This window comes from Pongo abelii, chromosome 2 (assembly GCF_028885655.2).
Source record: "Pongo abelii isolate AG06213 chromosome 2, NHGRI_mPonAbe1-v2.0_pri, whole genome shotgun sequence".
NCBI classification, from domain to species: Eukaryota; Metazoa; Chordata; class Mammalia; order Primates; family Hominidae; genus Pongo; species Pongo abelii.
The window spans coordinates 19,278,523-19,292,850 of NC_085928.1; the positions used below are offsets into that span (position 1 = coordinate 19,278,523).

At 40.8% G+C, this 14,328-nt stretch overlaps 1 protein-coding gene across 2 annotated transcripts in view; it reads left to right on the forward strand.

The window, feature by feature from the left end:
• Positions 1-12,685, forward strand: part of IGSF11 (immunoglobulin superfamily member 11) — a 290,534-nt gene extending 277,849 nt beyond the window's left edge. For both annotated transcript variants that reach the window (XR_008523583.2, XR_008523582.1), the window contains one exon: positions 12,533-12,685. The gene's annotated coding sequence lies outside the window, so the exon portion shown is untranslated. The remainder of the gene's footprint in view (positions 1-12,532) is intronic.
• Positions 12,686-14,328: the final 1,643 nt, after the last annotated feature.

The window sequence follows — 14,328 nt, forward strand, 5'->3', positions numbered from 1 at the left end:
AATGGTAGATCCAGCGTTGAAGCCACAGGCACTCAATGCCAGCCCATGAAAGCAACCAAGAGGGCTGTACCCTGCAGAGCCATGGGGGCAGAGCTTCCCAAGGCCGTGGGAGCCCACCACTTGCATTAGTGTGCCCTAGATATGAGACGTGGAGTCAAAGGAGATTATATTGGAGCTTTAAGATTTAAAACTGCTCTCTCAGTTTTGGACTTGCATGGGGCCAATAGCCCCTTTGTTTTGGCCAATTTCTCCCATTTGGAATGAGAGCATTTACCCAATGCCTGTACCTCCATGGTATTTTGGAAGTAACTAACTTGTTTTTGATTTTACAGGCTCATAGGCAGATGAGACTTTGGACTTGGACTTTTGAGTTAATGCTGGAATCGGGGGTACTGTTGGGAAGCCATGACTGTGTTTTGACATATGAGAAGAACATGAGATTTTGGAGAATCCAGGGGCAGAATGATATGGTTTGGCTCTGTGTCTCCACTCAAACCTCATCTCGAGTTGTAATCCACACTTATTGAGAGAGGGATGATTAGATCATGGGGGCAGTTTCCCTCATGCTGTTCTCTTGATAGTGGGTGAGTTCTCATAAGATCTGATGTTTTAAAAGTATGTGGTGATTCCCTCTTTCTCTCTCCTCTGCTGCCATGTAAGACGTGCCTTGCTTCCCCTTCACCTTCAGTCATGATTGTCAGTTTTCTGAGGCATCCCCAGCCTTGTGGAACTGTGAATCAATTAAACCTTTTTTGTTTATAAATTACCCAGTCTCAGGTAGTTCTTTATAGCAGTGTGAAAATGGACTAATAGAAAAACACTTGAAGTAAATGAAAAAAATGTGAGCTCTTTGAAGATAAATAAAAATTATAAGAATAAAATGAAAATTTTAGAACTAAAAATGCAATATGTAAACTAGAAAAATATACTGGATAAGCATAATAGCATGGTGGGTAAGACAAATAAATAAGTGAATTTCAAGATAGATCAATAGAAATTGTCCAATCTGAGGAGCAAAAAAATAAAAGATTGAAAAAAATGAACAGAGTCTTTGAGACCTGTGGAGCAATATTAAAAGCTCTAACATAAGTTTTATGGAAGTTCTAGAATTAGAAGACAAAGAGATTGTGAGAGAAAACACATTTTAAGAAATAACAGCAAAACTTTCCAAATCTGGAGGGGAAAAGCCCACACATTTACATTCAGGAAGCTCAGTGAAACCTAAACAAGACAAACTCAGAGAGCTGCACCCAGATACAGCATAGTCAAAGTGATGTAAGAAAAAATAAAGAAGCAAGTCTTGAAAGCAGCTAGAGAAAAATTACATGTTACATACAGGGAGGCAATAATTAGAATGATTATAGATTGCTCATCAAAAACTTGAAGGACAGAAGAGAATGAAACGAAAACTTTAAATACTGAAAGAAATGAACTGTCAACCTCAAATTCTATGTCCAGTGAAAATATCCATCAGGAATGAAGATAAAATGAAGATGCTTTTCTTGGATGAAGGCAAGCTAAGAGAATCATCATGGGTAGATCTGCTTTCTCAGAAATGTCTACGAAAGTTTTTTTCAGGATGAAAGAATCTTCAGAAATGAAGGAAAAACAACAGTGGCAAAACTCTCAGTGAATACAAAAGACTTTTTTTCTCTTAAAGTCTTTAAATTATGTATGACTGAAAAAAGCAAAAACATAGGGTTTCTCACTGTGCAAATATGCAATATATATAATCTTTATAGCATAAAGTTTGGTGAAGGGAGCTATATGGTTAGGAGTCTTCTACTTTTATAAAAAGTGGTACATAATGATCTCTAATTAGACTGAGATGGTAAGGTTAGATATTTATCTTAAAATCCCTAGAGCAGCCATTAGAAATATGGTAAAACAAACAAAAAAATAACCAAAAAGCCAATAGATAAATTAAAATGGAATACTTAAAGTATTTAAATAATCCAAATGAGTTTTATTTTTAAATTATTGTTTTTGCTGGTTTGTTAAAGTTGATATTCGTTTAATTTGTCTCCTCTTGTTAATTTTCTACTATACTTTGCCGTTCTCTTTTGTGTTATTCAAACTCATATTCATATTTCTCTACTATTTAATTTTTAAACATTTTGCCTATTTCCCTTATCAAGACCCTGTATCCCCCCTCTTATTCTCTTACCATGATGTCAATAAAATAAAACTTTAAGAATACGTTAACTTTCATCATCTAATAAATTCCAGCTCCAACCCAGGTGACACTTTGGAATACGTCAACATCCTCTTTCCTCTCTGTACTCCTGACCTTAACATTTTGCTGAAATAGTTTAGTTCTTTTTGTTTTTAGGCATTATTAAAATTTTTACTGATGTTTATTCCTTCTATTTTAATAATCCTTATTTAGTGCCTACATCATTCATTCCCATAGTTTATCAGTATCCATTTATTGTTTTCTCTGTGTCTGTCTCTGTCTCCATCTCCGTCTCTGTCTCTCTCTCTCTCTCACACACATGGGCTGCAAAGCTTTATATTCATCATTGTTTCCTCTCCTCTTCATTATGTTAGATATTGAGTTTTCTGTTATGATTCTTTTGTTTTTTATTATAGTGCTTTCTTGAGCATTTTATTCTGGTGAAATATGAATGACATGCATATCTACAAATTATTATTTTTTCCTTCTGACAGTTAAATAATATCAGGGTTGAATACAGAATTCTTGGGTTGCATTTCTTTGCTCTCAGTAGTTTTTTAGATAGTACACCAACATCTAGCTTCCAATGTGGTTGATAAGGAGTTTTATGCTAGTTCTTAGTAGATAATTTTCCTGTTAGAAACTTATAATATTTTTGTTATCCTTGGAATTCAGCAGTTTTAACAGGATATGCTTGGGAATATCTTTTTCAGTCAAATTTGTCTGTAATTTAATGTAATTTTAATCTGAAATTTTGAATTTTCCTTTATCTCAGGAAGTTCTCTTTTATTTTTTATTTACTTTAATTATTTCTTCTCATTCCTGTATTTCATTTGTGATTTCTAGACCTCCTATTATTGGCATTTCTATTCTCTTGAATTTATCCTTTAAGTCTTTTATCTTTCACCTTACCATTTTTTTTCTGTGCTTTGAGATTGTTCTTATAATTGGTGTTCCAGGGCATTAATTGTGTCTTGCTGTTAACCACTTCTGTGTCAATTAACTTACTGAGATATTTAGTTTGAAAATCAATGTTTCCAGTTTCCAATGATCTTTTGTGGGTACCTGTGTACTGCGCTTGAATTTTAAGAAATGCTAGTGTTAATCCTCAATGAAACAGTGTTGGGAGGTGGGTCCTAATAGGAGGTAATTTGGCCATGAGAGCTCTGCCTGTATGAATGAATTAATGTCATTATTGAGGGAGTGGGTTCTTTATGAAAGAATGAGTTTTGTTATCTCCTGCTCTGTCTTATTCTCTCTTTGCCCTTTTGCTATGGAGGGAAGGAGACCCTCATAAAATGCTGGTCCCTTGATCTTGGACTTCCCAGCCTCTAGAACCACAAATCAATAAATTTCTGTTCATTACAAATTACCCAATCTGTGGTATTTTGTTATAACAGCACAATATGGACTAATATGGCCTTATGTAATATATGTCCTTGGTGACAACTTCATGTTTTGTTTGAACCCATCTCAGATGTTCCTATAGGCAATAGTTTTGATGAGCTAAACTGGTCATCTCTTGGATTAAGTCTATTTATAAAATTGGGAACAGGGATGGGAAATGTGGCTTTATGAAAGACTGAGTTTTTTTGGATATGCTACTGGAATATTATTTTGAGGAAGAACAGCCATACTAGGGAAAACGAACAGTCAGGGTAATTTTAGTCTATTGGGAGCTCATGAGTCATCTTGGAACCACTTTTCGTTTCCTTGCTTTGTTTCCAAACAGGTCTAAGGGCATTTATTGGCCCATATTACCTGGAGTTGGGCCTTGGTGAGAGGAGTAAGGGTAACTCTCTATTCCTTTGCTTCTTTTTTCCTCCTGGGAAGAGCTTACTGCCTTGGTGTGTAAGCTTGGATGGTGGGAAGAAACTATTTTCTTGGTGTACTTTTCCTTGGAATTGCTTTTCCTTCCCATTGGAGTGGTAATATTCAGAGGATTAAGATGTGAGTGTCAGCTTATGGGAAAGGGATCTAGGGGGTCTCTGAGTTTGCTATGCTTATATGCCTCTTAGGCAAAAGGGATCTTCCATGTGGTTGAGTCTGGTCACCAAGGACCACATTGGGATTGGGGTAAACAACTCATGGTAATAAAGATCATGCATTTTTGGCTTTGTTCTGTCTATCTATCAATCATCCTAGGAACCTTGGTGGAGCAGTGGTAATGGTCATAGGAGACAGTATTTAGGCATTTGTGGATATTAGAGACTTGGCTTTTCTCTTAGTTGCTCTCATTTTTAATAGGATTTATAACCTAGGAACTAGATCTAGTCTGGGCAGTTTTAGGAGGCCCTTTATGCCTTTTATATTCTTGGGAAATCCCTGGATTCTTCAGGGGCTACTGGGGCTAAATGTTGGGGGTACTTTGAAATAGGGAAGAGCATAGTGGATGTCTCTGAACCTCCACAGTTTCCCAGTGTAGAAAATCTCTGGTTGAGGGGAAGGATAGGTGCTTTCTGTCAGTCATTAAGACCTGTCTCTTACCTCCAAAGCCACCATAAATGTGATACTCTACCAATCATATTTATGGTTTGCCAGCTGGTTACTTATTCATGTTGCCAGTAGGGGGTACTAAGAGGGAGACTGAGAGGCTACAGGAAGAAGAAAGGACTTAACTCCTTTCTGTTTGCTTTTTGTTCCTTTGGGTGTCACTCAGTAAAGCTTCTTCACTCTGGCAGCAGCAGTTCCTTTTTGTAGCAGTACCTGAATTTGGTTTACAGATTTTCCACTACTTGGAAGATCAGTTTTATTTTTTCCCCTCGAGACAACAGCACTAGTCAGCTGCCACCCCTCCACTCCCCCCAGAAGTCAGTGTCCCTCCTGTAATTTTTTTTCCTTCTTTAAGTCTTAATAATTGCAAACTACTTTGTTCTCCAAGCCCTAGAGATGATAGCTGTTTCCTGCAGTTGCTGCCTCCATAATACCTTAATGTTCTTTCATTCTCTCTGTTTCTTGGCTAATAGCCTTATACCATTCTTTATATTAAATTCTCTCTATTCACATTTCTTTGGTGCTTTCTGTCTCCTTACTGTACCTTAACCAATATAAAATCTTACCTGAGTTTGTGCTTGGAACTGTAATAAGGAGTCTCAGACAAGGCCAATATAGGAGCCCTTGAGACTCATAGTCTTTACCAGAATATAGAAAGAGATGTGAGCCTTTGCAGTTTCCCAGACCCTCTGTGAAAAAGGATCACATGAATCCTGCCTTACACATTGGTTCCCGCCAAGAGATACCCCTTCTCCAGGATGCTAACCTGGGTCATCAGAAGTTGCTTACTTCTAGGGCAGGCATATCTGAGCTAAGACAACCTGGGAAAGAGCCCAGGAACCCAGAAAACAAAGCAGTGATGTAGGGGAGTGATCTTTAGCCTACTGAGAGTCTGCAAAACCAGCGAAGAAGGATTGGGTCTGGAATGGAAAGAGTTAATACTGAAGCCCTCTCTGGAGTTGGTAGCCAGAGGTTTTAGAAGAGCCTTAGTAACTGCTGCTTCAGTAGCTGCTCTAGGTCAGATGATCAGGGTTTATGGGAAGCCAGAGAACGCTTGATCAGCAATTAGGAATCTGGGCAAAGTTTTTTTTTGTTTGTTTGTTTTTTTTTTGAGACAGAGTCTTGCTCTGTTGCCCAGGCTGGAGTGCAGTGGCGTGATCTCGACTCACTGCAAACTCCGCCTCCTGGCTTCACACCATTCTCCTACCTCAGCCTTCCAAGTAGCTGGGACTACAGGCGCCCACCATCACGCCTGGCTAATCTTTCGTATTTTTAGTAGAGACGGGGTTTCACTGTGTTATCCAGGATGGTCTCGATCTCCTGACCTCGTGATCTGCCCACCTTGGCCTCCCAAAGTGCTGGGATTACAGGAGTGAGCCACCACGCCCGGCCCAAAGTTTTTAATGATGATTGGAATATGGCAGTGAATAGCATCTTCAATTTATTGAATACTTACTATTTCTCAAATATTTCACAGGTATTTTTAATCCTTACAACAACCCATTTTGTAGATGAGGAAATAGTTTTAAAGAGATTCAGTAATTTGTCCAGTCATGCAGTCATGTAATAGTTAATGTTGGAAATGGGCTTTGGATCCAGATTTATAAATCTATATTGAATCTAGAACTCCTGAGCACTATTCTTAACCTTCTTACTATGCAGAAATTTTAAAAGAGAAGAAGTCAATATTCCAAGTAGTGGAAAGAGCATGACCCTTTCTATAGTGGCTATAGGCTATAACTGCCTAGTTCCTACTCCTCCCTATCAGTCTGAAATTAGTTGTAATAAAAATAATGTTAACTTAAAAGAGTGATAATTGATGTCTGTTTTACCTCTAGGCAGCCCAAAGTTTTTTCACCTTTGGTTCAACTTGCGTTTACATCTTTGATGACCTGAGGTATAACTTCAGGGAACAAATCACTTTTCTTTATTCTATTTTCTTTCTGTTCCTCCTGCCTGTACCCACTTTTATACAATTCATTTTTAAAAATTTGTTATTTTTGAAACAGGGTCTCACTCTGTCATCCAGGCTGGAGTGCAGTGATGCCATCTTGGCTTGCTGCAACCTCTGCCTTCTGGGCTCTAGCAGTCCTCCCATTTCAGCCTCCCAAGTAGCTGGGACTACAGGCACGTGCCGCTATGCCCGAATAAATTTTGTCATTTTTGTAGAGACGGGGTTTTGCCGTGTTGCCCAGGGCTGGTCTTGAACTCCTGTGCTCAAGCCATCCTCCCACCTTGGCCTCCCAAAATGCTAGGATTGCAGGCATAAGCCACTGTGCACAGCCTAATTAGTTGATTTTTACGCAAAGCTGGGCCCTCTTTTCTGTGACTGTAGAAAGATTCCTGATCCACCCTCAATTATCTAGCATGTATGTACATAGAGTTAATCTTACAACCGGGCTATGGGAAAGGAATATAGTGGAGAGAAGGTGTAGCAGGAGAGGGTATCAATATCTTCTCTCTTCCCATTAGATAACAAACTCTTGGAAGACAACTATGTTTAAGATTCTACACTGCCTAATCACCAATGTTGTTAACTGGCATTAAATAACTGACCTAGGACTTCTGTTTTAATATATTTTATAACCTTTCCTATAAGAACAACATACCTAGCCATCTACCATATTTTGGCCAGCCTGTCTTCATGCCTGATATTGTTGGTGGTGATATGAGTGGAGGTGTTTGATGGGTTTACTGCCCAGTCCACAAGTGGGTTGATGGTGCTTTTCTATAAAAAATAACACTGCTACTCATTAACAGATAATTTTTTGAGCCAATACTCAAATTTGTATTTCAATTGCATAATGTTGAAATATTTAAATTCAAACCTAGTGGCAATCATAAATCTGAAAAAGGGGCTTTTTGGGACCATATCATTGACAGAGCACATGTCAAAAGAAAGAGCACTTGAACTTGGAGTCAGTGGATTTGAATTTGAGCCTTTGTTTCATGAATTACTAGCTATGTGCTCTTGTGTCATATAAAATATTAGAACTTCACAATTATCTCTAAAATGAAGAGAGAACATTTGATGAAACAACCTCACTTAGTAACTATATCAGTTAGGGTAAAATCAGTTACAAGTAACAGAAAATCCAAATCAAATTAGCTTAAGTAATCAAAAAAATTTATTAGCTCATGTAATTAGAGGTCTAGAACTATGGTGAGCTTCAGGATGGGTGTGATTCAGCAGACCACAATGTCAGTGTATTTCTTTCTCTCTCTGTCCTTTTTTGCCTTCCTATGTGCCAACCTCATCCTGAGAATAATTCTCCATCACTCTCCAACTCGAGGACCAGGTTTCTTGTCCACATTTGCAGTGTGTAAATATGGGAACCCATTGGGAGTCTTTTGGAAAAGAGGGGATGCTCTTTCTTATGGCCTCCTAGAAAACTCCAGCATACAATTTCATGGGCCCACATTGTGCTGTATTCCTAGCCTTGAACCACTAACTGTGGCCTAGGGACAGGATAACACTTATTTTCCTACATGCCCCAAATCTGGAATCAGGTGTGCCTTAGTTTCCACCAAAGCACATGGGCTACAGTGGGCAGGGTGTGGGTTCTAGAATGAGAATCTTGATGTTTACCAAGAGAAGACGAAAGAGAAGTTAAGGAGGCAACCATAACCATGATAGTAAATAGATTATAAAATCAGACGATTTATGGCTATGGTTATTAAAATTCTGTGTCTCATTTAGCCTCAAAAGCTACTTCATAGGGTGTGACGGAGTGAGGGATGAGACACTCAGGTCTGACCTGCCCCTAACACACACATACCTTCAACCAAAGCAGTGCTGACCAATGAACTGTGGGAAATTGTTAGTAACCTATAAAGCACCAGGGACTGATTTCATGGAAGACAGTTTTTCCACAGCCATGGGGGTTGGGGAAGATGGTTTCCAATGAAACTGTTCCACCTCAGATCATCGGGCATTAGTTAGATTCTCATAAGCAGCACGTAACCTAGATCCCTTGCATGCACAGTTCACAGTAGGGTTTATACTCCTATGATAATCTAATGCTGCTGCCAATCTGACAGGAGGCGGAGCTCAGGCAGTAACGCCCACTTGCCAGCCACTCACCTCCTGCTGTGCAGCCTGGTTTCTAACAGGCCACAGACTGGTACTAGTTCGTGGCCCAGGATTTGGGGATCCCTGCTATAAAGGACTGCATAAGTTATTATTATTAATAACAAGAATAACAAAACGAACATAGTCTTAACTGGTTTAGATTTGTATCCTTTTGACTTTGTCATTTACTTCTGTTTAACCAAGAAAAGAAAGATCATTTTGTATCTTGCCAAGGTCTAAAGAATGTTGAGTAATGCGCATCCTTCTAAGCTTATGCCATTCTGTGATTCTAATATATTTGAAAGCACCTTTTCTGCACCTGCAAATGCAGATTGGTTTCTGTTTACTGTTGCAAGAGACACCTTTTATTAAGATGTAAGCAGAGCGGAAATAAAATTATAGAAGGAGTCTTCAGTTTTGACCTTCTTGACTTTGTTGCTAATAAACTGTCAAGATAACACATTACTTTATACAGAACACCTTAAAATATTCAAGACTCTACTGGTCAAATTCCTTAACCAAAGGAAAGATAAATCTATGTATAAACAGGTAGATTACCATTTGGTATTTTCTGTTTCTTCTTATCAGCCATTGAGGTTCAAGGCTTTTAGGGTAAGAACTCTTGGCTCTTTAGTCTCTTGACTTTGGAATGTCATTCAAACTATGGAGTCTCCCTCTAATGTGGCCTCAATTATTCAGAATGCCTTTAATCTTCCAAATTAACCAAATCCGTTCCACTGCCCTTGCCCAGGGCTCAGGGTAGACCTTTATCAGTTAATGAAATTTGACTTGAAAATTTTGAGGTTTTTATCATTTATGTTTAATTTTAAACTCTTTTTTTCCCTTTATCACAAGAGTGAAAGCTATAGTGAAGAGCAGACTTGTCTGAAAGTCTGATGGTACTATTTTAAAACAATAGATTTTATTGAAATGATAACCAATAGAATAAAAGTGTCCTATCACGTATGGGCTGACTTTGGATATGCAGTTTCTTCATCTAAAGGATTTCATTTAGGAGCCCTCGTCTCCTCCCTCCCCCTTTTCCTTCCTCCTTTTGTTTCTTCTTTCCCTTCTTCCTTTCTTTTTCTCCCCTTCCTTTCTTTCCTTCTCCCAGCCTCATCTCCCTCCTCAAGTGCTTTAAGGCCGATTTTTGTCCTTCTCATCTGCACTGCTTGGTTTTCTGGACTGCTCTGTAGGTTTCTGGCTAGATAATTTCACTCATGAGATATACTTTTCTATACTGAATTTCATGATGCATATGGGATTGGGGGCAGGCATGTAGCACTCCTTCCTATTCCCTGCACTACAGCCTCAAATCTGAAATTCCCCACTCCAACCCTTTGACCTAACCCTGTGCTGTAATTAATCTCAAGGGTTCTCCTCATGCCCTCCTCAGTGTCCTGCCTAGGCCATTCCCCATTGGGAAGGTCCTAAGCCTATGCACCCATCTTGCAAAACAGAGAGGATCTCCTCTGCTGGTGTCTGCCTCTTCCCAGCCCAGGAAATCTTGGTACCAATGACTGGAATCTGTTATTTACGCGAGTAATTGGGTTCTACACACCTTTGAGGACTGCCTGGTGTGGCCAAGTGCAGGCAGGTGCTGTAAAAGTTGCTTTTACCCCATTCCGTGGATGCTTTCACTCCTTAAAGTCCCCACAGACCTGCTTCCAAAGATCACTCAGGGCTGGCTGGGCTTGTCCATCAAATCCCAACTGGGCAAATAGTTTTCCTATGGTTTAATCTCCACCTAGGAGCTTTTGCCTCCGGATTGCCAAGGGCTGCTGCACCAACTAGACTCAATGGGCTTCCACAGGGGGCTTGTGATCAGTTGCCACCTGATGCGGCTGATGTGGGGCCTTCCGCTGCTGGGCTGACCTGCATTGTGCACTCTGTCTCGTCAGCATAGGACTCAGCCTGAGGGGCTGGAGGGAGATGCCTGTCCCAGGAGTCAGCACAGAGCACACTATGGCCACCTCTTGTGTCAGCACAGGTCCCCTTTGGCCACTGTCACCCAGCTAGGCTTTTTTGCCATCCACGATGAGGACTGGATAAATACTCTGATGGAATTTTTAGTTCCTTTCATGTCTCAGGCAGAATGTGCAAATTGAACTCAAAAGATTCTGCTGGCTAAACTGACCCAGGAGGGGCTGTTGACTGTTGTGGCACATACAGCCCACCCTCCCAGCGAGCTTGGCTGCTTCTCTGTTAAGGTGCCTGTCTGCCTCTCTGCCACTTTCTTGCATCAGTGTTTGTAGAGTAGAAAATATTTCCTGTACTCAGACTGTCTGCATTCTGATCTCAACTGCACTGCCTTCTATCTGTGTGCCTCTGGGCAAGTTAACTTAACTTTCCTGGGCTTCAATTTCTTCAGCTATAAAATTAGAGCTGTGTGAGTATCTACCTCAGAGGGTTCCTAGAAGGTTTAAACAACCTAATGTCTTTTCATGTACTTAACCCCGTGCCTGGTACATTATAAATGCTCAATAAACAACTGTAATAATTATTACAATTATACCTGTGTTTGGTTACACTTCTATTATCTGTCAGTGTTTTCATACTCATTATGTGATTTAAACCACTCAGCAACTCTGAGAGGCAGAAATTATGGTGTCTTTTTTACATATGCAGAAACCAAGGCTCGGGGGCATTCAGTAATTTGTCTAAAGTTATGAAGCTAAAACATGAGAAGCTTGTTCATTTGGCCACTGGTCTGTATGAATCCTAAAGCTTCAGCTCTTCTGACTGTTCCCTGCCACACAGTTGGATGACCCAGCCCAGTGAAGCTCCCAGTGTCCTTCCCAGGCCATTCCCCATTGGGAAGGTCCTAGGCCTGTGCACCCCTCCCAGAAATCCCTTCTTTCAGAATCTCATATTTCTGGGAGATCTCCTCCAGGTCTCCGAGTTTTGCCTCAAGCCTACCCAAGTCCCCATGGCTCCAGGTATGGGACTCCTGAGCACTGGTCCCTATCCCCCATCCCTCGTCATCCTGGTGGGCAGGCAGCCTTGCCTGATCACCCTGGACTATATTACCACCCCTGGGATATGCATCGCTATTTGCCAGTTCCTTTTGTCCACACCAGGGGCTTCTGTGCAAGCTGTGGTCATACAATAGAAAAGGGAAGCTGGCAGGGGAGACTTCTGAGTGCAGGTCACCACGGATCAGGCCTGGGAAGCCCATATCCTAAGCATTAAGGAATACCTCATGAGAGCATCAGTCCAGTGGGGCTTCCCATGTTATTTTCCCTTGGTGTTAGCCAAGTACCTTCAAAATGAACCCAGCTAGCTGTTGAAAATAGTCATTTAAAGGTTTCAAAATGTGGATAAACATGGCAAAGATACCAGGACTTCTATGAGCATATGAAAAATTCAGGTATAACCTTTAAACTGGGATTAACTTATCCTTCTTTTTCCTATGGCTCATGCCTAGTATATGTAGTCTGAGGGTGCTAATAGATGCTATGAAGCTCTGTGGGCAAAGATACCAGGACTTCTATGAGCATATGAAAAATTCAGGCATAACCTTTAAACTGGGATTAACTTATCCTTCTTTTTCTTATGGCTCATGCTTGGTATATATAGTCTGAGGGTGCTAATAGATGCTATGAAGCTCTGTGGGCCAATGGGAATCCATGGCCAAAGCTGTTTGCAGAGTGCTGGATTAAACATGTTTCTCCGATGGAAGACTTTTTGTAGCCTTAATATAATGTCCACCGCTGAAACTCTCTAGAGGGCATATTGCTTGCAGCATTTCCAAACATGTTGAACCCTGGAGTTTTTCTTTTTTTCCACAGAGCATCCAATAAAGCAAGTCTTCCAATAGACTGAGAGGTGGGAGACTGGGGCTTGGTCCTGATGGCCTCCAGCAGCTGTGTGACCTGAATGAACCATTGACCCTGTACAAGCTGCAACATCCTCAGCCACATTAATAAACATGTGAGGCCACTAAATGTGCTTTGATTTCTTCCACATATTCATCTTTGGGTTACATTAGAATATCTACTTTTTGCATGTGTTTTCTGGGATGGTGGGATGGAAGCGAGTTAAGGAGGGAGAGAAAAGGGCCCATAAGGAGGGAGAGAAAAGGGCCCAGGTTGACTATTCTTAAGCAAAGGCAGTCTGCTGATTTGTTTGATTGCCCCACTTTCCTTACTTGGAACCCAGTATACTTGCGCTCCCCCGTTTTCACCACCTGCACGCAGGTTATACCTTTCCTGACCCTGCATTTCCTTCACACCCCTTTGCCTATGACTAGTCATCATCAAGTCCTGGTGGCTCAGACTCTAAGATCCATCCTGAAATTTACCTCCTTCTCTCCATTTCCACCACCATCACTCTAGTTCCCACCATCATCATCGCTCAGCCAGACCACTGCAACACTCTCCTACCTGGTCTTCCAATTTCTATCCTGTCCCCTATAATGGATTCTCTATTCTGAAGCCTGCTTAGAACTCCACCATTGGAAGCCAGGTTTCTGTGAGATTTATCTTTCAAATAGAGCTTTTGTAAGTATACTAGGATGGGATACTGGTTGGGAAATGTAAATTGCTTGCCTCATGGGACTCATTTATCTATTTATTTGAGGAAAATGTTACCAAGTATCTACTATATGCCGAAATCTAGGAGCTGGGCATATAATGATGGAAAAGACAGATGCAGTTTTTACTCCTGTGGTGGTTACAGTCCAGTGCAGTGGTTCTCAAACTTCAGCATCCACAAACTTACTAGGACAGATTGAGAAAACAGGAGTGGGCTCAACCCTCAGAGTTTCCCAAGTGATGCTGGTGCTGCTTGTCTGGGGCCACATTTTGAGAATCAGTATTATAATGGAAGAGAAAGACACATACAAAGTAAAATCACTGCCAATTATAATATATGTTATAAAGGAACAACGAGGGGCTGGAGAAGGATCTACTCAAGGTTAGGTGGGCAGGGAAGTTCTCTCTGGAAAGGTGATACTTAGGATTACACCTAAAGGAAGAGTGGGGCTAGCTATGTCTGGCAAAGAACAGAAAAATGAGCATGGGCAAAGACCTTGAGGTGGGAACAAGCTTAGTGTATTTGAGAAACTAAAGAAAACTGGTGTAGCTGGAGCATAGAGAGAGAAAGATGAGGTTCAAGAAAGATGTAGGGATAAGACCCTGTTGGGCTTTCACAGCTTCAGTGATGATTTTATTCTGAATGCAAAGAGAAGCTTCTGAAGAAGTTCTAGGCTAGCTGTGGAATAGGCAATGGATATTAGGGGACAAGACAGAAATTGGGACACCAGCTAGGAAACGGTTGCTGTGGCCCAGGTGAGAGAAGGTAACAGCTGTGACTAGGATGATGGCATTGGGAATGGGAGAAGGAGACGCATGAGAGGATGGATCTTGGAGGCTGAGCCAACAGGACTTCGTAATGGGATGTGGGCAGAAGGTGGGAGGGAGAACAAGCAGAGTGAAAATGGCTCCCAAGATGATTCCATTAAATAAAACAGTGTAATGGGATTTGTTTTAAGAAAAAAAAAATCTACTCAGGCAGATGTACTCCTTAAGTAGCTTTGCTTGCCCTAAAGCATGCACTGGATGCCCCAAAGGGAGGGTTCCTGTTG